The following is a 21,690-nucleotide window of genomic DNA, read 5'->3' on the forward strand; positions in this document are numbered from 1 at the left end:
AGGATATCTGGGCAGTTTTCCTTGATAATTTCTTGAAAGATAATGTCTAGGGTCTTTCTTTGATTATGGCTTTCAGTAGTCTAGTATTTCTTAAATAATCTCTCCTGGATCTATCTTCCAGGTCAGTTATTTTTCCAATGAGATATTTCAAATTTTCTTCTATTTTTTATTTCATTTTGTTGACTTTGTTTTATTGTTTCTGGATTCGAGCCTGTAAAGATACTTTTGAATCCCGACTGTCATTTCGAGAGCTATCTTTCGCAGGTCGTCATTTGCATATTTGATAAGCGTGCCTTCTATGTCTTTATCCAACTTGTTAGTAAAAATGTTAAACAGCATAGAGCTAATCAAATATCTCTGAACTTTACAGTGGGGACCTTCCCCAAGTTAAACTACTCTTTGCTTTTAGCCACTCTACCAGTCCTGAATCTGCCCAGCTGTAACTAGCTCCATCTTTTCTACAGATTATAGTGTGCGAGACTTTGCTAAAACCTGAGTAAATTCTGTCCACAACATTTCCCTTATTTATGTGTCACATAGTGAAATGGTGTGGTTAAATATACCTGACCTATGCCCTGAGTAGGGATATTGCATTGTATTCAGAACTGGACTTTGAACTATTTATGTTAGGAAATGTGCAGTTTTGCTGAAACAGTTTTACAGTATGACTGTTATGGATCATAGGTCATGGGTATAAGAAGTGGAAGGATTCTTAGCGATCATCTAGTCCACATCCTTCATCTTACAGGTAAGAAGACTGAGGCCCAGGGAAGGTATGTTGATATGTAATGGTTGAAGAGTTAGTTTGAGAATCAGTTGGGCAGGCTTAGCCTGGCATTTGCTTTCTGAGCACCGGCCTGCCTTGTTGCTCAGAAATTTGTTACTAGACAGAAGATTAGTCACCATTTTTTTTTTTCCACAGCAGCTCATGAAGGCCATTGGTCGTGTTGTGTGTTAGGAGGAGGAGCACTCACATGGGTAGGAAATCTTGGAGTACTCGAGATGCCTTTGGAACTGATTTAGTGTTGATCCAAATCTGCTGGAAAAAATTGTCTTTTAAGTTAGAATAGTTTCTTCATGTTTTTTCGTGCTTTGTCATTAAAAGCTAATATTGTAGAGGCATTGAGAGGCAGTGTTGCATAATGGATAGAAAGCCAGTCTCAGAGTCAAGATAGCTTGGATGCAAATCCTTCCCTGTATGTATGCTGCTTGTGTGACATCAGACAAATTACTTAGTTTTTTAGTTCTCCCAGACAACTGTTTAGGACAGGAGTGGGAAACCTGCAGCCTCCAGGCCACATGGGACCCTCTAGGTCCTCAAGTAAGGCCCTTTGAATCAAAGTCACATGGGGCCTCTAGGCTGAAGGCTCAGGACAGTAAGTTGCAGAAATGGAGATAATTGAGACAAGTTTAAGGCCACCCACAAGTGAAGTAGGAAGTGGGAAGGATTACTATGTAATTGAGGAAGCAGTCAATAGTCTAGTTTGACTGGAATGTAGAATGTGAAATAAGGCCCGAAAGGTCTGAAAAGGTTGGCTAGGGCCAGATTGAGGCTAGCCTTGAATACTAGGCTAAGGGGTTCTTTCTCCTGTGGTATAGCGGAAAGAACTCGGGCCTTGGAATCAGGATACCAGGGTCGAATGTTGATTAGTATTTGTGTGACCTCATGCAAAACAGTGAGCCTCAGTTTCCTCATCTGTAAAATGATGATGATAATATTTGCAATATTTATCTTATAGGTTATTGTGAGAGTCAGATAAAATAATCAACAAACATTTATTAAGCACCTGCCATGTTCTGAGCTTTGTGCTGGGCCCTATAAGAGTACCAATGAATACTCCCTGCCCAGAAGGAATTTACAACCATAAGTATACTCCAAGTAAGTTTTTGTTTGTTTTTAAAGTTTTTATGTTACTTTCATTTTCAAATTTATCCTTCCCGTTCTCCCTTTTTATTTCTTTCTCTTTTTAAATGTAAATAATATTTTTTCCAATTATGTGTAAAGACAAGTTTTCAAAATTCTGAACCATCTCTTGAAACTAAGAATTTTTAAAAAGAGTAGGGAAAAAGGGTTCAGTAAAAGTAACTAAAGAAACTAACACATCAGCTAGGTAGGAGAGCATAGGCAGTGTGCTCCACATCTGTACTTTTCTACCTCTGCAAAGGAAGAGAGGAGACTGCTGTCATTTTTAGACTCTCCCGAAGAGCTGAGCTTCTTGGCCACTTGTCTATCTAAACCTTAGTGATGGGCACGTGTCAGCCTGATTAAAGAATGCAGGGGACTTAATCCCAGCCCTCCCTCTTATTACTTCTTTGATGCTTTGTGCTTTAGAGGATTTTTCCAGTTCCTGCTTAGCTTTTACGTGTTAGAAAACAATTAACCATTTCTGATCGGGTGATTATAGTGATGCTTAGGAAAATGACCAGGCATGGAGACCAGATGATAGACGGTGATGGCTTTAGGGTAGTGGGAGTGGACAGGAAGGGACTGATAGAAATATTTTAACTTTGGAAGGTATTAAGACCTAGTAACTGATTAGATGTTAGGGTTAGGGATAGAGGACAAAGTCAAAGAAAGCTGAGGTCCTAGTAACAGAATAGTGGCGCCACTAACCAAGGTTGTGAAGTTAGAAAAAGAGGCAAGTTTAGAAGGTTATGTAAAGCTAGATCTCCTTTATATGGAGTTTTAAGATTTGCACAGTATTTCCCTAGTGAAGTAGGTACTGCAAATAATATAATCTCCATAAGAAAATTAAGACTTGGATTAAGTTAAATCAGCATTTATTAAGCCTTCCTCTTTGCAAGGCCTTGTACTAGCTACAGAGAATACAAAGAAAGTTGAAAAATAATCTATATGGCCAAGGAGTTTACATTTTCCTTAGCAATACAACTTATAAAGAGTAAAATAAGATAAACCAATCAGAGAGATCTCTAATAATTAGGGGGATCAAGAAAGGCTTCCTTTATTCTTGTTCACCAGCCAGTTGCCAAATTTTGCCGATTTATACCTCCACAATTTATCTGTTATTACCCTTTTCTGGATAGTCATCACTCTACTTCAGGACCCAGTCATCTCTTGCCTGGAATACTATAGTCGTCTTCTAGTTTGTCTCCCTTAGGTCTTTCTCTGTTCCCATTCATCCTTCACCTGGCTGCCATGGTGATATTCCTACTGACCATGTCATTCCTTTACTCAATGACTAACTCCTTATTGACTTTAGAATCATATAGATACTCATCTCTTGGTAGTTAAAGCCTTCACAGTCTGGTGTCAGCCTTTCTTAAAAAAGATAACATTTGTAAAGATTTGTAAAGATTGAATGAGATAATATTTATAAGCATAGTTAGTAGGCACTATATAAATACTCCTTCCTTTTCCCTTACATTGCTAGCCATAGTACATATCATTCTCTTCCACATGCTCTACAGACCAGCCAAATGTCTTGCCATTCTTCAAACAATGCCCCATCTGTTGTCTCTTCATGCTTTTGCACAGGCCATCCGCCACTATCTGGACTATGCTTCTTCTATGCATCTCCCTCTTAGAATTCCTAATTTCTTTCAAAACTCAATTCCTTGACAATGCTCCCAGGAAACCTCATTATGAGAAAATTCATCCTTTGAGACTGCCTCAGTTGTGGTACTCGCACCTCCTGGGTACCCTCCAGTACCCTCTGCCGCTCTGATTGGAGGGCAGACCAAAGCTTCCATTTAAAGAGACTCCCATCAAGTCTTCATTTGCAACATCTGCACTCTTTAGCCTGCATGCCTGTGTTAGGTGCCTTCTTCGCCAGCCTTTCCCTTCTTCCACCGCCCCAGGCTGAAAACAGGTTTCCTTTGGCGTCTCATCTCCTCTTTCTGGTCAGTGTGTAAGCTCGGTGAGGGCAAGAACTCTCTTTTATTTGCATCCCCCAGTGCTTAACAAAGTACTTGGAGCATAGTTGATGTTTAAATGTTTATTGACTCGTTGAACCCACTAAGGGGTTTGCGTTATTGGTATAGTTTTGGAGATCCCAAGGTCACCTTCATGTTATGGAAGTACAGATATTACCCAGATTTTACAGATAACTGAAGCTAACTGAGGGCTTGAGTAATTAACTCAGTCACACAGATGTGTGACTCCATATGTCTAGTTGGAAATTGGAAATTTGGTACTAAAACTCAGAGATGAGGCTTCAGACGTAGAGTTGGGTATCATCTACTTAGAAATGATAATTGAATTCATGGAAGTAGATGAAATTGTCAAGGAAGACAGTGTAGAGAAAGAAGAGAGTGGGGACAAAGCATTAGGGGAAACCTGTATTTAAGGTGGAAGAAGGAATAACAAAGAAAGCCAATTAGACAAGTAAGGAGGGAACCAGTAGATGTAAGTGTCATTGAAACTAAGGGAGGAGGAAAACATCAGAAAAGAGGGGGGGTGGTCCGCTATGCCAAGTTGTATAGAGAAGTCAAGGAGGCTAGAAAAAAATCTATTGAATTTGTTAGCTTTATGGTCTTGGTTTTCTCATTAAGCTAGATAATCTATTCAAAATAAGAATAAATTAAAAATTAATTCAAAAAATAAAAACCTGAAAAGGTTCAGAACAGTTGCTGGTGGGGATCAATCAATCCACAAGCATATATTAAATCTCTACTATGAAAATACAAAGACAAAAATGAAAGGCTCTGATTTCAAGGATGAAAATCATAATAGTTAATAAGAGGTAGATCAAATGGAGTTGTGAAGGTCTTGGTTGAAATTAGTATTAATTTGTAGTGGATACAGTCAATATGTCTTAAATTTTTTTTTATATGTTATCGATAATCCAGGTGCACTGGTGTGCTTGCTGTCCTCACACAGGACGCTTCATTTTCTGACTCCGCTTCAGTGCCTTTGCCGTAGCTGTTGTCCATGCCTGGAATGCTCTCAGCTTCTCACTAGGTATGTGCAGTGGATAAAGTTGGGTCTCATTTGTTTCATTTTGCACTCTGAATCAGTCTTCTTTCCGTCAGGAGGTAGGTAGTATCATTAGTCCTCTGGAAATCATGGTCGGTCATTATGCTGAAAAGAATTCCTAATTCTTTCAGAGTTGCTACTGTATTGTTGTCATTGTATAAAACGTGGTTCTGTTCATTTCACTCTGCATCAGTTCGTATAAGTCTTCCCAGGTTTCTCTGAAACTGTCATCTTCATCATTTCTTAAAGCACAGTAGTATTAGACCACATTTATGTATCATCATTTGTTCATTCCCCGATTTATGGGTACTACCTCAGATTCCCATTCTTTGCCACCTCAAAAAGAGCTAAATTTTTGTATATCCTTAACTTTTGTTTTACTTAGGACTAATTCTTCCCTTAGTCTACCATCACTTTCATTGCCTTCCTCCCTTATGACCTTTTCCTCCTATTTTCCTGCTGAATGGAATGTACTTCTAGAGGTACCCAACTCTGTGTGTGTGTAATCTTCTCTCCTTTGACCAATTCAGATGAGAGTGAGTTTGAAATGTGTCAGCTGCTCTTCCTGCCCCTCCTACTTGTTTGTATAGGTGCTTACTTGGGCATCCTGATAAAGTGAGATAATTTCCTCTAACCTTCTTTTCTCTTTACCTCTGACCACCCCAACTCCTCAGTATTATCTTTTTCCCCTTTCCATTCTTAAGATTATTGGGATATAACAGAACCACTCCTAGGCCTTGTCTCATTATGAGCCTTCTTTGACTCATGATGATGATAATAATGATAGGGTTCAGAAGAGACATATGTCATCTCCCCATATCTGAATGTAAACCATTTATCCTTGTGTAGCCTTTTATCATTCATTCATATTTACTTTTTTATGGTTCTCTTAACTCCAGTGTTTGAACTTTAGTTTCTACTCAGCTACTGTCTTCTCACGAGGAATGGTTGGAAGTCCTCTATTTCATTAGAGATCCTTTTTTTTTCCCCAGTCACATTTTACTCAATTTTGCTGAGTAAGTTATTATTATTATTAAGCCCATATACTTTGCTTTCGGGAATATTGTATTTCAGGTTCTCTGCTCCTTTATGATGGTAGCTACTAAGTCATGTGTGATCCTGACTATGGCTACTTGGTACTTGAATTCTTTCCTTCTGGCTGTTTGTAATATTTTTTTTTCTTTGATCTGGAAGCTCTGGATTTTTGGCTGTAACATTGCTTGAAGTTTTCATTTTACTGTTTATTTAAGGTGTTTTGACTGCTGGATTCTTTCTATTTGTACTTTACCCTCTACTTCTAAGAGATCTGAGCAGTTTTCTTTTCTTTTCTTTCCTCTTCTTTTCCTTTGTTTTTTTTTTTTTTTTTTTTTTGCTTTTTTGGTGAGACAGTTGGGGTTAAGTGATTTGCCCAGGGTCACACAACTAATGAGTATCATGTGTCTGAGGCCGGATTTGAACTCAGGTCCTCCTAACTACAGCGCCGGTGCTCTATCCACTGCGCCACCTAGCAGCCCCAGGGCAGTTTTCTTTTAGGACTTATTGACATAGGTTATAGGCTCTTTTTTTTGGTCATGGCATTCAGAAGTCCAGTGATTCTTAATTTTTTTCTCCTCAGCCTGTTTTCTAGGTAAGTTATTTCGGTTATGAGATATATTACTTTTTCTTCTATTTTTTCAGTCCCTTGACTTTGTTTTAATATTTCTTGTTATCTCACAGAAGTCATTGGCTTCTCTTTTGTCCATCTTGATTTTTAGGAAATTTGTTGCTTGGATAAAGTTTTGTACTTCTTGTGCTAAGCTGTTAATTCCTTACTATTGTGCTATAAGAAATGATGACCAGTCAAATTTCAGAAAAACCTGGAAGGACTTACATGAAATGATGCTAAGTGAAGTGAGCAGAATCAGGAGAACTTTGTACACATTAACAGCAACATTGTGTGATGATCAACTATGATAGACTTATCTCTTCTCAGCAATACAATGTTCTAAGACAATTCGGAAAGACTCATGATGGAAAATGCTATCCACATCTAGAGAAAGAACTATGGAGTCTGAATGCAGATCAAAGCATACTATCTTCTCTCTTTTTGTTTTTTCCCTTTCTCATGATTTTTCCCTTTTGTTCTGATTCTTCTTTCACACCATGACTAATGTGGAAATGTGTTTATTATTATTGTACATGTGTAGCCTATATAGGAGTGCCGTTATCTTGGGGAAGAGAAGGGGGGAGAGGAGGGAAGGAGGGAGAAAAAAGTTTTGAACTCAATCTTATAAAAGTGAATGTTGAAAACTGAAAATAAAAGGTGTTAATTCCCTTTTAAAATTCTTTCTTTCACAGCTCTCATTTCCTTTCCAGTTTTTTTCTTAACACTCTCATTTAATTTGTTAAAAAAAAAATTAAACTCTTACTTCATCTCTTTCAATAATTCTTGTTGAGTTTGTGACCAAGCTGTGTTTTTCTCTGAGGCTTTGTTTATAGATGAATCATTCCGTTCTGTGTTCGTGTCTCGAGCTACCCTCCCACCATAATCAGCTTTTTTGTGGCAGGATTCTTTTTTTTGTTAGCTCATTCTTGGTCTACTTCCTTACATTGTGCTGGATATTAAGGTTGAACTCTGCTGCAGTTATGGAGACAAGGTCCAGGTCGGTCCTGTTGCTGCTTTCTTGAGATTGTATTGTTCTAAGATCTCAGGGACAAGCAAGCTTGCAGTACTCCCAGAGTGGTCTAATCCAGGACTAAGTCTGGTTCCTGCACTTTGGGTTTGAGCTATGTAGGTTTCTGACCTGTGTTTTGATCAGAACAGCAGTAGATGCTGCTGGACTCAGCCCCTGCAAGCCATCTGGGAGGCGCTGTTGGTTGAGTGGCCCAGTTGTGGGTTCCTCTGTGGTCTGGTATTTCTTCAATGGTTTTTGCTTTGCAGATTGGGCTAGATTTTGGAATCGAGATCCCGCTTTGCTCTGTGCTAATGGACTTCTTCCTTTTTCAGTGCACACCAATGGCCTCTGTACCCAGGAATGCCATCCCTAGGTGTAAGTCCCCATCTTAGTCCACCCTGGATAGAGATTGGCAAAGCTGCCAGTTGGCACTTGCGCCCTGGTATGGGTCTGAGACCTCTTCTTGCCCTGCTTCACAGGCTCTCGCTAGTCTCTGGAGTGCTCTGAGCACAGTGTGCTCCTGGCCTGATCAGGTACCCAGTATTCACATGTCTTCCTATGCAGACTTGTATTGGACGGATCACTTACTATGACTTTTGTTTTGTTTTGGTTTCTTCCTCATTCGTTCTGTCGGGTGTGTTTTCTAGATCCATTTGGAGGGAGGAGCTCATTGTATTGCTTCCTACTGCTCTAATATTTTGCCTCTGGCTCCAATAATGTCTTCACACACATAGGTACTGCCAAATACTGAGATCAGTCCATAAGCATATGATTTTAAGGTTGAATTTAAGAAGCGTAATCAGGTCTCTGCAGTAAAAGCTAATTTACAAAGCCATTCAGTATTTGATATTAGTGGCTGAAGGTGGTTTCCCTGAAGAAAAATTCCAATTCTGGACCTGAGCTCAAAAAATCATAATAAAGCCCCTCCCCCCCATCTGATATGATGAGTATGCACTCGTAATATTTTAAGAGGTCATAGTATGAAAATGTATGTGACATCCAAAATATTATCAAACTATAAAGGAACAAACATTTATATGGTATCTACTATGTGCTAAATGCTTGTAAAGTAAATGTTATTATTATCCCTAGGTCACTTTTTAAGGAAAATGAGACAGTTTGAGTATGCCAGTATGTGTCTGAGGCTAGATTCGAACTCACTGCTTCCTGACTCCAGGCCCAGGGCTCTATCTTGTACCCCACCTAACGGCCTCTCTGATTAATGGTATCACTGAATTTTAGCGCTCCAAGCCGCAGTGAGAAACTATGAGAGCCTTGGTGTTGCAACCACTCAGCCCTGCTGTTGTAGGGAAAAAGCAATGGTAGACAAAGTGTGCATGAGCGTGCCTGTGTCCCAATAACACCGTATTTAAAAATGTAAAAATTATTTTACTCAAGAGCCTGTTTAAAAACAGGTAGAGGGCTGGATTTGGGGGTGGGGATTGTAGTTTGCTTTACTGATCCTGTGGCTTATGTCATCAGGTATTAATCAAATTAATTGATAAACAATTAGATCATAAACCACTATTTAGAACTTGGGTGTAACCAGCTAATAATCCCATACCTAGAAGGAAAGGAAACCCACAGGAAGGCCCCCTAACCCTCAGCCTGCTCTTGGGTTGTTACTGACACGGGCTCTTTTGAGGGCAGTACTGATTGACTGATAGAGGGGAAACCTTGTCTGTGAGCAACATTATGAGACATGTGTACTGGTAAGCCTTAGGAAGCCAGGCTGGTGGTTTGTTCCTAGTGGGGTTAATGTTTCACCAGACTACTAAAGGGGTCGATAATACAAAAAATGTGAGGAACCCCTATGTCTAAGCAAATGCTTTACACAATGTGTGCACCTGTTCAATTTATATGTGTGTGTATATATCTATACATATCTATATATATATACGTATCTGTACATATATATCTATACATATATAGATACACACACACACACACACACACACACATATATGACAGTAAGGTAGGTAATGCATTAACTAAGCGCTTATATGTGCCAGGCACTGCTACACAGGCATAGAAGATGAAAAGTCCAAAGACAGAGATCCTTTACGGAGGCTTTTACATCAGATGAGAAGGCATGGATTAGTTAGAGCTGCACTCCAAGCCGCATAGAATTACCAGGAAAGTCATTTATATTGAAATTCAGTTATCAAAATATTAAAATCAACAACAGCAAATTCATAGATCCAAGGTTAAGGACCCTTCATTCTTTTTCCAGCTTTGCTTTTAACTCCTTGGACTTCTTTCTCCATCGTGTCATAGCTGCTTTCTCACCCTGGAACTTTCCCTTCTCACCTTTAAGCCTTTTTATTCTGGAAGATCACAGCACCGCTACAGCTGCTTCCTTTGATTGTTTGACTCCTCTTAGAAGCATCTATTAAGCACCTAGAAAGAATAGCGAGTGGTGCATAGTAGATTTACAGTTTCATATACAGTCATCTTTTTTATTGTACTGTGTTACAGAAATGCTTGTTTTATTCCATAAACTAAAAATAAAGTTTAAAAATACTTGTTAAAAAATCCCTGAACCAGAGCTTATGACTTCTAATATTTCTCTGAACCTCATTTTCCTTAAGTGAGGGTCTTAGTTTTTGAAGTCCTTCATGAATATAGCATCACAAACTTGGAGCAGGAAACAACTCCAACAGCTTGGACCCGGAAGGGTGAAGTCATTTGTCCAAGCTCACATAGCCAGTAAGTAGCAAAACTAAGTTTCGACTCAGATCCGTTGATCCAAGTCTAGAGTTCATTCCACCATCCCCCACTCCGTGCAGTGTTATCTGAAAGGATCCAAGGTCTCTGTCTTTGAAGCATATATAGAAATGGAAATTTTATGTTGACTAAATAATTGTTTTAATATTTTAATGTTATTCTTGAGGTTAAGTTAAAAGACTGTAATTTGCTAGAACAAATGTCATCCTAAGTCTTTTGAGCACATTCATTCAGCTTTGCATTCTTATCATCAGGCTTGTTGTGAGTGCTTGCGGCTTTAGGAGATAATGAGGGACAAAGTACAACAGAGGTGTGGCGTATTTACGTGACCTTGGCAAGTGCTCTGTCTAGTGTTATGGTGCTCAATGAAGGTAGCAGCATTCTATCTAAATGGAGTGGTACCTACACAGATATTGTTTTGCCTTTTCAAGGAAGCTGTGTGCTTAGATGGTACTGCTACTTGCTTTGACTTTCCATGGTTTGACTACTCTGATTGGTGAAATAGTGGTATGGAATTCAGTAGGCAAATGGCATCCATAAGGATAAGATTTGTACTTAGTTGTTTTTGTTTTTGTTTTTTTACAGAAAGTTGAATTGCCACTTCAGAGATCTGCCAACTCTTATGTGACGGATTAGATTATGTTTTAGTGAACTCCTGTTTCTTTTTTAGGAAAATAGTTGTTCCTCACTTGTTTCAGTTGTGTGTGACTCTTTGTGATGCCATTTGGGGTTTTCTTGGCAAAAATACTAAAGTGGTTTGCCATTTCCTTCTTTAGCCCATTTTACAGATGAGGAAACTGAGGCAACCAAGGTGAAATGACTTGCCCAGGGTCACATAGCAAGTAAGGGTCTGAGGTCAAATCTGAACTCAGAGAGATGAATCTTTCTAACTCTATCCACTGTGCCCCAGGACAGTAGGAAAATAGAGAAATGGGCCTACTGTAATTTGTGTTTATTGAACACATAATCTTAATTTATCCTAAAGAAATTCAAAGTTCTTTCTTTACGGCAGAGATTCTTAAACTTTTTTTTAGTGCCATGGACCCCCTTAACAGTTTGTTAAAACTGTGTGTGGATCCATGAGTCTTTTTATTCCAAAGATCATTCTCCTTGACACAGGAAACAGAACCAAAAGAATTGACTAGATTTAGGTCCTCTCTCAGCAATCTGTTGTCATTATCTCATCCATTCTAAGCATCAGCACTGTCCATTTTCTTTTTTTTTTTCAAACATCACATCTACTTTTTATTTTCTTAGTATTTTATTTTCCCCCGGTTACATTGTTAAAACAGTTTTAAACATTTTTTAAAAAAAGTTTCGAGTTCCAAATTCTATCCCTCCCTCCTCTCCCCCCTCCCTGAGAGAGTGAGCAATCTGATATAGGTTGTACATGTCCATATTAGTCATTTTATACAAGAAGATTTAAACAACAGAAACAAAAGAATGGGACAGAAAGAGAGAAAGTGAAAAATAGTATGCTTCAGGCTGTATTAGGACAATATCAGTTTTTTCTCTGGAGGAGGCTATAGTCCTATGAAAAAATGCTCTAAATCATTGTTGATTAGAGAAGTCCTATCATTTTCAATCCTCGTTCTTCCAACTTAGAGTTTGTTTGTTTTTTAAAGCTCATTCATCTTTGCTTATTCTGAGCTTTAGGACTACTGATGCTACTCCTCTAAAATTATTTTCTGTTTTTTTTTTTTGAATCATATTTCCATCATTGGCCCTGCTTCCTTCATGTATTTTAAAGTTACAGTCACCCTTCTCTACTCTTTAGGCATCTTGCTTCTTGCCTTTATTTGCTTCTTTAGAATTTCATTTTCAAGAGCTTCCAGGATTTTTCCAAGGATGACTTTCCCTGCAGAATTTTTAGTCCATTGGGTACCTACATGACCTGTTTAAACTTTTTGAAAGCTGCTCTTCAGAATCTAGGGTGCATATCAAACTGTTTTTTTCACTTTCTTTATCATAAATTATATTATGAGAATAATGGTCATTTCCTCCCTAATTACCATTATTTCTGTTTCAGCAGCCACTTTCTTTTTAGTCAGAATCAGATGTAGAAATAGCTAGCCATACACTGAGTTGTGGTCCCTACCTTTTTGAAAAAAGAAATTATCAAGGCAACCCAGTAGTCTTTTCACTGTTCTGCTTTTAGCAAAGAGGGAGCTCCATAGATTATTGGATAATTGAACCTCCTTGTCAGGCTTGTGACCTAAACACTGTGTATCTATGTCTTCCTTCTGTGCTGGTGGTCTATAGTGTGCTCCAATGACAACCACTTCTGTTCCTATCTCTCTTCTCCCCTTTAGTCTATTTATCTATTCTGTTCTTTTTGAACAGGATGGCTTATATACCTGCTACAGCTTTATTTCAGTTATGAATTACATCCCATCATCTCAGTAAAACTTAGAATGTTGAAGTTAGTCTCTTAAGTTCATATCTTTTGTTGTTATTATTCATAATTAATATATCTGTCATGGCTTTTGTTACTGGCCCCTTATTAGATTTATCTCCTGTGTATTACCTGGCATCTTATTTATTCTTCCTATGTTACACTGGTGTGTATGTGTATGCATATATGTATGTATACACACACACATAAATATACATATGTATCTATATATCTATATACGTCTTTGTCTCTATATAGTTTTCATCTTCTCTCTTTTCAGTTTAAAGTTCTGTTTAGATTTGTAAAATTTCAGGCAAAGATAATTTTATAAGAACTCTTTAGATGAACTCTATCCTTGGTTAAGGACTATATGTTTTTAGCTTTGTTCCAGAAATATTTTAAGCTGTGCTATATCTGTTTGTTTGATTGTATTTTTATTGGTGCCTTTTTAATATATCCCCTTCATTTCTGAATATAACCCTTAGCTAGATCCTTGTAATAAAGGATTTTTAAAAAGGGGATGGGGAGAAGTTCCTCAAAACCAACCAGCTTATCAACTCTGTCTGAAGGAACGTATTGATCTTGACAATAAGAAGTTTTGGAAGGGAATGATAATGAATTCTGTTTTGGATATGGCAAATTTGAGATGTCTACAGGATATCCAATTAAAAGTGTTCCATTGACAAACTGCTATGGTGCTGGAGCTCGGGGAACAGACAAGTATTAACTATATAAATCTGGGAATTAATGGCTTGGAAATGATCATTAAACCTGTGGATTTTGTTTCTCTTTTTTGGTTTTCAATTGGGAGGAATTGGAAGAAGAGGGGTTGCATTGGCCCCCTTCAAAAAAAGAGAAGAGAGGCTTATTGAAACATTTTTTGAAATGCATAGAAATGAACAGAAGGAAGACCTGAAGGAGTCATAGACGAGCAGGATAGCTTTGCAATTTCAGGAACCGTCCTCTTTTTCTGTTCTGTTTATATACCCCATATAGATGCAGATGCTCATTTTATTTGGGCTTTAAGTTCAAAATAAAAATAAAATAAATGAATGGATGCCTACTTTTGTTTACACTAGAGGAAGTTTATCTCATGCTTCTTGCTGGTGTCAGTCAGATCTGCTTCTAGTTAATGACTCCTATAGTCTGCTTTGTGTTTGAATAACCAAACACAAGAACAACCGAAATCCATTGGAGGAAGCCAGATTCACTTTCTAGACAGCTTTACCTCAGTTGACTTTAACCTCCTCCTTAACTATATATTTCACAAAGTGTTTTTTGGTGACTTCTAGGGGACTGATGACTTGGCTATATAAGTAGGTGTTTCTGTTTTAAGCTGTTCACGGTGCATTTGGAGCATTTCATGTCAAATATTAACACTTTCAATTTAAAAAATCCAGGTAAGAGGTGATGCAGACCTGAATTAGGGGAGTGGCCCAGTGAGAGGGGACAAATAAAAGAGGTCACTTGTGGAAGCAGAGGACAAGGTTGGTGACTAATTGGGTGAAAGGGGTGGGAAGAGTCAAGTAATGGTGTAGGAAAGTGGTGTCCTCGACAGAAATCGAGAAACTTGAAAGGGCAGTGAGGTTAAAATGAAAGATAAAATTATTTTCGTATATCTAAAACAGGACATGCAGGTAGAGACAGTAGGTATCTGAGGGACTGGAGTTCTGAAGAACGATTAGAGCTGAATTTGAAAATCATCTTTGTAGAAATGATCATCAAACCAGTGGGAGTGGTCTCGTGGGAAAAATGGAGTATATGAGTACTCCTCCTGCTGCTTCTTACTATTGTATGACCTTGGGTACATCACTCAGTGTCTCTTGTTTTATTCCATAAATTAAAAATAAAATAATTTTTTTTTTTATAAAAGAGTTTATAGTGCTTTGGGGGGACACCTCCACTTAGGGGCTGGATATGGGTAATGTTCCTGCAGAAGAGACTGAAAATGTTAAGGTAGGAGGAAAACTCACGACAGTGTAGGTGTACTTGATGAGGTCTAGAGGTTTAGGGGGCTGGGACCCTGAGATGACGACACTTAGGTTCTGCCTGAAAGAATTAGACCCAAGCCTTCTTTCAGCCAAAGAAAGACGAGGTTTATTAAAGATCCACCAGATTAGCCAGACTCTTGAGGAATCTGAGAGTCTGTGAGGTATTGGCTAGATTTTAGGAATCTGAGCCTCTTACTGGAAACAAGACGGACTTTATATACAGAAAGACTGTGGGAGGAATCTAGGAGTGGCCAAGTAGTTTGGGGTGACTGGAGAAGGGGTCTAAGGAAGATCTGAATGGGAGTGGCCAGTAAGCTAGGGTGAACAGAACTCCTGGGACCTAGACAATGGAGTAGGCTAGTCTTAAGTGTGGGAAATGACTCGGGGCCATAGGGAGGGCTAGGGTAGGTTAAGGGTAACGGAGAATTAGGAGATTGGGTAGGACATTGGGTGTAGCCAGAATGAAAGGCTAATTGATGGAATTAGGGGAACGGCAGAGACCTCCTTGATCTAGTGGGAGAATTCTTAGATAGTCCAAAGGTTTTCTAGATCCGGTAGACAAATGGGGCCCAAATTGGGACAAAGGTTTCAGTTTGGGCCCGTACTCCATTATACTGAAAAAGATACAGTCTAAATGATAAATGAATTTTTAAAAAAATAAGTGTGTTTTAAGGATAAAATTGTCAATGTAACCACTAATGGAGTGTCTTCTTTGATTTAAAAAAAAAAAAAAGAATTCCTGGGTAAATTTACAAAGATAGCACCACCATGAAATTCATTCTTTGCATCATTCAAAGGCAAGCCAGTAAGACAGAAATGTACAACTTGCTACAGAATGTCACTGATGTCATTAATTTTATTAAACAAGACTTTCAAATTGTAGAATCTTTATAGTTTCTTATGATGACATAGTGAATGACCATGTAAATATTTTGTATCACACAGAAGTTTGCTGGTTATCTTGTAACATAGTCCTTAAAAGAATTGTCAAACCTAAAGATTATGTATAATTATATAATAATATGTAATGTTATATTACGATTGTTATATATTTTTATATATTACATATAATTGGTATTTTCTTTAACAAAACAAGTGTTATAAATCTGCTGATCCTTCCTTATAATGTCTAGTGACTGTCAGTCATGCTACCTAGGAGATATTTTTGAATCATAAACACATTTAATTAGTCTTTTCAGGATAAAAGTGCTGCTTTAACGATGAGTGAGAAAGTTCAGTGACCCTTTGACAACAATCATCAGGCAAGACATAAAACGGGGAGGGGCATGCTCACCAAAGGTATCACTGTTGTGATGGAGACGTAGCTAAGAATTCAGGACAAAGTGAGGTTCACAGGATACTCAGATGCAGATGACATTATACTGATTTCAGCTAGTCTCCTAGAGGAGATGTGTTATCATTCAAAGGAGTTTGAGCTGTTCTTGTCAGGAAACGATCCAGTTGATAAAGCATTTCTGTTGCCCAGAGTTCAGCATGGATTGGAATGAACACCCTATGGGCAAGCTTCATATATTTGTGTGTACATATCTTATCTATATCTGTTGATAGATATCTAAATATTTGTAGATAGCTTGCTCTGTCTTCTCTTTTCCTCCCTCTGTTTGTCTGTCTGTCTATCTATCTATCTCTAGATATCTAGCTTAACTAGTGAGACACACACACGTCTCCCTCTAAGAGTCTGTCAAAAGGGTTTTAGGAAGGTGGAACAGCAGTGCGTCAGATGGGATATCCCAAGCTAGAAACTGAATTCAAAACTCTATCAAGGGCTCGAACACCCAATGACTTGTTACACATAGGCTTAGAATTTGTAACACATTTCCCCCAACAATGACAACCACAACAAGAACATACCACAACACAGTCTTCCCAACCCCTGCACATATACATATGGTCTATCTGCCTCAAGGCCACCTCCCCCCTTTCTGGCCCTCTTCCACTCCTTTGTTAATTTGCTCTTCCTAAAGCACAGGTCTGACCATGTCATCCTCGTAGTCATTAACTCCAGTGTCTCCCTGTCACCTCCAGGATCCAATATGAAGTCATCTGGTGTTCAAAACCCTTCCCACCTGTTCAGTGTCTTCACATATTGCTCACATACAGCATCATCCATTACCCCTGTTCTTATCTCCTTGCCTTCACACGTATGTACGTATCTCTTAGCATCTCAGCTCAGCGTCTGTTGGCTTTTGTTACAAACACAGGTCTAGCAGCATCTTCAGGAGGCTTTTTTTTGTATCTCAAAGATTAGCCTGTGAGATATAGGCCTCCCTCCTGAAATGACCTTGCATTTACTTTGTATACAGGGATCTTTCCCATTTTTCCTGGTTTATGTATCCCCGATGTCTGATCTACTCCTCAACTCTTGGATTGAATTAAAGAGTTGAAAGTGAAAGATTTTATCGGGAAGAGAGCTTGAGATCTTTGGCAGATTGTCAAGAAGTAGAAAAAATACACTATTTTGTTTCAAGAGGTAGAGAGAATCAGGGTAGAAGGAGATAGATCTCAGAGACTCAAGTGGGCTGTGAGCTCCATCTGAAAATAATGAAGTTCTTTCAAGCAGTGGCTGTGATTGAAATAAATAAAAAAAGAGACAACTTAGTCATTCATAGATATATACATATACACACACATACATGCACACATAAAGTATGTGTGTATAATATATATACACATATAAAGTATGTGGGTATATATGTATATATTTGTATATGTGTATATATACATATATGTACACCTATGTGTATGTACATACACACATGTAATGTAGCTATGGGACAGACAGTACAGATGGATGATGAGTTAGGTTTAGAGTGGAACAGGAGGAGGAGAGCAACTGGATTGCTCTAGAAAAATTACAAAGCACTTGTGGAAGAACCATTCAATAATCTGCATTTTTGGAACAAATCTGCCAGAACTAAATTCATTAATTAAATTATTCTATTTATTTGTCATTACTTTGAGAGAGTGAAATCCAAAAGGACAGTTGCCCCATGACTTTGGAAATCTTGGACGCAAGTAAGTAGGGCTTAAAATTTTGTAATATTCCCAAACAAAAGACATTCACAGAAAAAAAAAAAACAAGTGAAAGTACTATGAACAGTTTGGTCATTTTGTTAACATTTTGTCAAATGACAATAGTTCTTAACTTTTGCAAATAATTTTCTTAACACTATTTAATCCCTCTTAAAATTTTTTTTCAATAAGCAGAAATCTGCATTTTATTTCTCATTCTCCCCCCTCACCCCACTTAAGAACTAAAGAAAAACAAACCCTGTTACAAAAATTCAGTTAATTTTTAAAAATTCAAATTGACAATGTTTTCCTCCCCCCAAAATTTGCCTTATTTTGCAATCTCAATAATTTTCTTCTCAGAAACTCCCTTTACCATTTCTTACGACACAGTAGTGTTCTATCACATTTATATACTGTAATTTTTTCATGTTCCCCAATTTATGGACAGACCCTCAGATTCCCATTCTTTGTCACCTCCAAAAGAGCTGCAAATATTTTTGTACATCCTTACAGTTTATTTTGCTTAGGTCTAATCCCTCCCTTAATGTACTCTCCCTCTAATTACTCCTCTCTCCTCCTCTTCCCTTCAGTTTTTCTATACTCAATTGTGAGTATATATGTATGTATATTCTTCCTTTAACTAGTTCAGATGAGAATGAGAGTCAGGTTGCAATGTGAGCTATTTCCCCTAACCCCCTCTCCCTGCCACACACACCCATCTCCATATTTGTATAGATGTCTGCTTGTAAATCCTAATTATATGAGATAATTTTCCCCAACATTCTTCAGTCTCCCCCTCTCCCACCCTTGCCCGCTACCTTTTCCCCACTTCTCGTCAGAGTAAGAGGTAACAGAGCCACACCCAGGACTTTGTCTAATTAAATTCCCTCTCTGACCCCTGATGATGATTGGGCACAGAGTCACATGTATCATCATCTCCCTGTATTAGAATGTAATCCTTGTTTATTTTATTATTTATCCTTGTTTATTCATTTATCTTTGTTCATTCATGCTTACCATTTTATATTTCCCTTAACTTTTTTATTTGAATTTCAGAGTTTCTGTACAACTCTTGTCTTTTCATCAGGAATATTTAGAAGTCCTCTATTTCAGTAAGGGTCCATTTTTTTTCTCCTGTATCCTTATACTTAGTTTTTCTGGTTGTTATTTTTAGTTGTAAGCCCATATCCTTTGCCTTCTAGAATATTGTATTCCAAGTTCTCTGCTTCTTTATAGAGGTGGTTGATAAATTTTGTGTGATTCTGATTGTGGCTTCTAGGCACTTGAATTCTTTCTGGTTGCTTTCAATATTTTTTTCTTTGACTTGGCAGCTTTGGATTTTGATTATGAAGTGCCTGGGAGTTTTCACTTTGGTGTTTCTTTCAGAGGTGAATAGTAGAGTCTTTTTATTTCTACTTTTCCCTCTAGTTCTAAGAGATCTGGGCTTTTCTTTTTTTGACATCTTGAAGTAGGATGTCTAGGCTCTTTTTTTTTTGGTCATGGCTTTTAGCTTCTCTAATGATTCTTTTTTGACTTTGTTTTAATATTAATTGTCTCATAAGAGTCATCAGCTCCAATTTAGTCCATTCTGATTTTCTGGTAACATGTTGCTTGGGCAAGGTTTTGTACCTTTTGTTCCAAACTATCAATTTCCTTCCTAATTCTTTCTTGTAGAGTTCTCATTTCTTTCCAATTTTTCTTCCTCAAGAGTTCTCATTTAATTTATAAAAACATTTTTACACTCCTAAAAAATAATCTTGCTTCATTTCTTCTGGTAATTCTAGTTGAGTTTGTGTCCAAGCTCTGTTTTTCTCTGAGGCTGTGTTTGTAGATGGTTTGGAGTCATTCTTTTCTTCATTTATGTTTTGAACATCCCTGCTACTATTGTAGCTCATTACCACAGGGTTTTTGTTTGTCCATTCTTCCAGGCTACTTTCTCAGCTAGATTGTGAATTCCTTGAGGGTAGGTACTGTCTTTTGCCTCTTTTTGTATCGTACTCTGTCCTTGGGATCTGTTTGCTCTTGTCCTTAATGATATGGTGCCCATATGGTCCTTTGTATTTCACCTGAGCTTTGCCTTTCACATCACTATCCACATATGGCATAGGCATCATTGTGTGTATGTTTGGTTGCGCTTTATTTGTTCCAAACCATTCCTTACATGCATCCCCATGTTTTCATGAATTTTTGATATTCGGTATTTCTGTGGTTCCTCAGTTAAATCATAAAATCTAAATTGTAAATTATATTAAAATCATAATTAAAATTATGTAAATTTAAAATTTTAATTAAATTAAAATTAAATTAATTTCATAATTAAAATTTAAATTTAAATGGTAAAATTGCTAATCTTCATTTACTATGTTTTTTCCCAGCAACTTCCCCAGCCATTGAGTGCTTATGTTTTGGTTGGAAGTAATTTTGAAAATACCAAATGTGCTCCCAATTTTTCAGGATTTCATAACACATAGAACTTCTTCATAGTTTTTTTTTTCTGTATCATTCTTGCCAGTTCTATCCCCAGGACACCTCTCCCTTTTGTCCCTTTCTCTCCACTTACACAGCCACCACCCTAGTTCCTGTACTTATCACTTCTCCTCTGGATCATTGAAATAAGGCATTTATCACCTCTGCCCTGGATTATAGGGCTGTTATCACCTCTGCCCTAGATGATTGAAATAGCATTCAGATTGTTCTCCTTGACTCAAGCCTCTGTAATCTTCCCTCCAAACCTCCGACAGTCTGATAATCCTAAAGCCCAGGTCTGACCATGTCAAGAAGTTATAGTGGCTTCCTGTTGCCTTCAGGATCACATATACGCTCTTCTTTTTGGCCTATGAAGTCCTTTTTGACTTGGCTATCTTTCCAACCATTGCTGTTTCTCATACACACTATTCGATCTCCTAAAACATTGCAAAGGCTGCCGCCTGTGCTTACAATGTTCCCTTTTCATTTCCGCTTCTTAGAATTACTTTGAAAATTCCCTAATTACTTGTAAATATTGACCTACTTCTGTGTATACATGGTGTCTCTGGATGGAATGTAAATGTGGGGTTTGTTTCACTTTTGTTTTTGTATCCCCTGATTCTTAACCACATGAGATCAACAGATAGGGCCGTGTTTTTCCAAATTGACATTGCTCGGCGAGTCTGCCGCATTTTAGACACGTGGTCCAAAAGGCAGCATACATCTCCCTTCTTTCAGGTGGACTATCATAGTGATTCCTATTTATGTACTCGAGAGTTTTCACATTATTTTTCCTCTAAATAATCCTTTGAGGTTGGGGTTGTTTTTTTCCATTTTACGGAAAATGAAATGGATACTCTAAGAGGTTAGGTGATTGGTGCAAGCTCAGACCTCAGGAAGGCCTTCTGATCCCCGCTGAGCTTCTATTCTGCTTTTTTGCATTGAGATTCCTCCTTAACCCTCATTAAGGGATTGAGGTATGAAGGTCAGAAGATGATAGATAGATGAGAGCTGGATGAGACCTTGGAGATCCGGCCCTATCATTTTGCATGTGAAGAAACTAATTTAGAGAGAAATTAAATGAATTGTTCAAGGTCACCGAGTTAGTAATTGGCAAAGTTCTGAATTGAACCTAGGACTTTGACTCCACATTGATTATGTTTTTCCCACTAAACCACCTTGCCTCTCAAAGTGTTGTAGAATAGATTGTTAGTATTAGCTAATCTATTTTCCCCCCTGTGGATACAAGAAGACAAAATAAAAACATATTTGTCAGTGAAAGCAAAAAGCTGTAGCCTTGTAGATCCCCCAAACCTTCCTATTTCCTCAGCAGAACAGAGATTGATTAATTGCAGCCACTTCTTATAGTCTGGTGCAAGGCCAATTACTATTATCTGCTATTTCCTATTAGATAAAATCTTAGAACTGATTATAACTCTTTGCTTTTAATTGCCTAAATGGCTGTGCTTTATATGGTCACTTACGTTT

The 21,690-nt window shown here is 37.9% G+C and overlaps 1 protein-coding gene across 5 annotated transcripts in view; it reads left to right on the forward strand.

The window, feature by feature from the left end:
- ABCG2 (ATP binding cassette subfamily G member 2 (Junior blood group)) overlaps positions 1-21,690 on the forward strand; it is a 74,395-nt gene that overhangs the window by 3,695 nt on the left and 49,010 nt on the right. For 3 of the 5 annotated variants that reach the window (XR_003568358.1, XM_027853387.1, XM_027853386.1), the window contains exon 2: positions 4,810-4,921. The exons of 1 other annotated variant lie outside the window; for it this stretch is intronic. The gene's annotated coding sequence lies outside the window, so the exon portion shown is untranslated. Of the gene's footprint in view, positions 1-1,740; positions 1,880-4,809; positions 4,922-21,690 lie in introns of those variants that run through there. One more of the 5 variants, XM_027853384.1, reaches the window with a different exon arrangement.

The sequence above is a fragment of the Vombatus ursinus genome, unplaced genomic scaffold (assembly GCF_900497805.2).
Source record: "Vombatus ursinus unplaced genomic scaffold, bare-nosed wombat genome assembly UNPS02009975.1, whole genome shotgun sequence".
Classification (NCBI taxonomy): domain Eukaryota; kingdom Metazoa; phylum Chordata; class Mammalia; order Diprotodontia; family Vombatidae; genus Vombatus; species Vombatus ursinus.